Here is a 3,378-nt window from a genome sequence, read left to right as displayed (position 1 = left end):
ATTTTAAAGTTTAGAACACTTACTACTTAAATCACATGTAAAACAAACAATACTTAATACATAGTATGCATTATAATTAATTTAGATAAATTTTTGAATTATAACATGAAAGCCTCTTTCTAGGCCTATTTTACTAACGATTTTTAAAAATCAGACATCACTGTTGAATTTTATCAAATGTCTTAACATCTCATTGATTAGAAATTTTTCATCTCTGACATATTAACATCATGAGTTATATTAATTTGGTTGCAAATTGGACTTACCTGCAGATTATGAGACTGATGCGCTGCCTACTACGCTAAGAGGGCAGCCAGAGACTATGGACTCTGGGAAACAAACTGAGGGCTTCAGAGGGGAGGGGGGTGGGGGATTGGGCTAGGCCGGTGATGTGTATTAAGGAGGGCACGTATTGCATGGAGCACTGGGTGTTATATGCAAACAATGAATCATGGAACTTTACATCGGAAACCGGGGATGTACTGTATGGTGACTAACATAACATAATAAAAATTAAAAAAAAAATACCAAGTATTAAAAAAAAAACAAATTGGACTTACCTGGGGAACTTTTAAAAATATCGATGACTGAGCCCTCTCAATACATTCTGTTTTAATTTGTCTGATGTGGAGCCAGGGCATGGAGATATTTTATTAATTTTAATTCCAGCATCATTAATGTACAATGTTATATTAGTTTCAGGTGTACAATATAGTGATTCAGCAATTCTGTACATTGCTCAGTGCTCATGATGATAAGTGTACTCTTAATCCTTTTCACCTGTTTCACCCATCTACCTCCCCTCTGGTACCCATCAGTTTGTTCTCTATAGTTAAGAGTCTGTTTTTCAGTTTATCTCATTTTTCTTTGTTTTGTTTCTTCAGTTCCACTTATGAGTGAAATCATATAGTATTTGTCTTTTTCTGACTGACGTATTTCACTTAGCATTACACTCTCTAGCTCCATCCATGTTGTTGCAAATGACAAGATTTCATTCTTTTCATGGCAAAATAATATTCCATTGTGTATATACACCACATCTTCTTTATCCATCCATCTATCAATGGACACTTGGTATGCTTCCATAATTTAGCTATTGTAAATAATGCTGCAATAAACATAGGAATGCCTATATCTTTTCAAATTAGTGTTTTTGTATTCTTTGGGCAAATACCCAGTAAGTGGAATTACTATGTTCCATTACATAGTGGATTATGTAGTAATTCTATTTTTAATTTTTGAGGAACCTCCATACTGTTTTCCACAGTCACTGCACCAGTTTGCATTCCCACCAACGGTGCAAGAGGGTTTTTTTTTCTCCACATCCTCGCCAACACTTGTTATTTCTTGTGTTTTTTATTTTAGCCATTCTGAAACATGTGAGGTGATACCTCAGTGTGATTTTTATTTGCATTTCCCTGATGATGAGTGATGTTGAGTATCGTTTCATGTGTCTGTTGTCCATCTGGATATCTTCTTTGGAGAAATGTCTGTTCATATCTTCTGCCAAGGGGACATTTAAAAACTCTTCAAGTGACTATAATGTGAAGCCAAGGTTTAGAACAACTGCATTTCATTCCTTTCACTCGGAATAGTAGCTTGTCTTGATTTATCTCTTTTTTTTTCCTTTTTTTTTAACAATAATTTTTATTATGTTACGTTAGTCACCATACAATATATCCTTAGTTTTTGATGTAGTGTTCCATGACTCATTATTTGTCTCTTTTCTTTAATGAATTTCTTTAACGAATTTAAAGAACACTTTTTAGTGATTTATATTTACCTAGAAACTTATCTCTTCCTCTAGTGCATATTTTCCCTTTCTGGTCTTCCTTAGGTTCTGTTTATCGGCTTCTAACCCCTTCAGCAGTTTTATTTTGTTTTATTTCATTTATCTTTAATCCTTTTTGTTAAGTGATAAAACTATTTCAGGCTACTAACTTTTGCTCTAACAAATGTCTGTGTATGGTATTTATTAATAATATGCTACTTTTTATTATCAGTATTTTTTAGATAGTCTGTAATTACTGTTTTGATTGCCTGTTTGATCTAAGGATGGTTTTCAGATGGTTTTTTGCCCCCCAATTTTCAAGTAGGTGGGATTATTTTCATAATCATGTCTAGTCTTATTGTTGTCACAGAACTTCTTCTGAGTTACTTGGACAATGCTTCTAAAACATCTGCTTGATCTTTTTAAAAAAAATTTATTATTGAAGTACATGTGCTTTATCTTAATTGAAATGTGTAACACCAGGCACTTAAAAAAAGGAAAGCCACTGATATAGTGAGTTTAATAAACAGAAAAAGAAGTGGCACCAGCTGCCCTTCCAACCAGGCAAATTGGTTTCCTAGTTTTATTAGCCTTCTTCTTGGGAAGGAAGTGCTTGAGACTGGATGCACCAGAATCCCAGGTGTGTGCTCAGGACTAAGGCTTTTTCATTGCTTCCCTCACACACCCTTGTTTATCAGAAGCAAGTCCACTCTAAAGTCATTACATTAAGAAGAGTCAGCAAACGTCTTCTTAAAGGGGCAGATAGTAAATATTTTAGGCTTTGTGTGTTGGGTTACTAATATTGTATGGAATGTATTTATAATAAAAAATTATTCATTGTTTATCTGAAAAACACATTTAATGAAGCATCTTATATTTTAGTTGCTAAATCTGACAACCTAATTTATAGGTTATATGGTCTCTGTGGCAACTATTAAGCTCTGCCATTGTAGTGGGAATCCAGTTATAGAAATACATAAGTAAATGGGTGTGGCTGTGTTCCAGTTAAACTTTGTAAAAATAGGCAGTGGACTTTATTTGGCTCAGGGGCCATAATTTGTCCATCCCTGTATTAAACCAGTAGTTTTCAATGTTTAATGTGCATCAGAATCACGTGGAGGGCTTGTTAAAACACTGGCTTCTGGGCCCCGTCCCCAGAGTTTATGATCCAGTAGTTGGGGTGAAGCCCAACGATTTGCATTTTCATCAAGATCTCAGGTAATCTGTTGCTGCTGGTGGTCTGTGGACCACACTTTGAGTACCACTGCATTATAAGAAATGCCTGTTGCATTTTTATTCCTAAAATCCACTCAGAGGAACACAGGCCTATTTATTATTATTCATTCAAAAATTTCACCAATCTTATAAGACAAAACATTTAAGTGCTGAAATTTAAATATTCTCGTGGCCAAATCTTCTTGATCAGCACTGCTTCCCTAGCACATATAGTACCTTTGGGCTAATTATAAAAAGTCACTCTCTCTCAGGGAAGAATTAGAAAAAAATGCACCGCACTTCTCGTGAACTCACACCTCACCAGCGTGCATAGCTTGATGAATTGAACACAGGCTAGATTGCACAGCCTAAATTTCAGCATTCACTCTTTC

The sequence above is a fragment of the Ursus maritimus genome, unplaced genomic scaffold (assembly GCF_017311325.1).
Source record: "Ursus maritimus isolate PB19 unplaced genomic scaffold, ASM1731132v1 scaffold_26, whole genome shotgun sequence".
Lineage (NCBI taxonomy): Eukaryota > Metazoa > Chordata > Mammalia > Carnivora > Ursidae > Ursus > Ursus maritimus.
The sequence above is the reverse complement of the archived record's forward strand: the minus strand, read 5'-3'. Positions refer to the sequence as shown.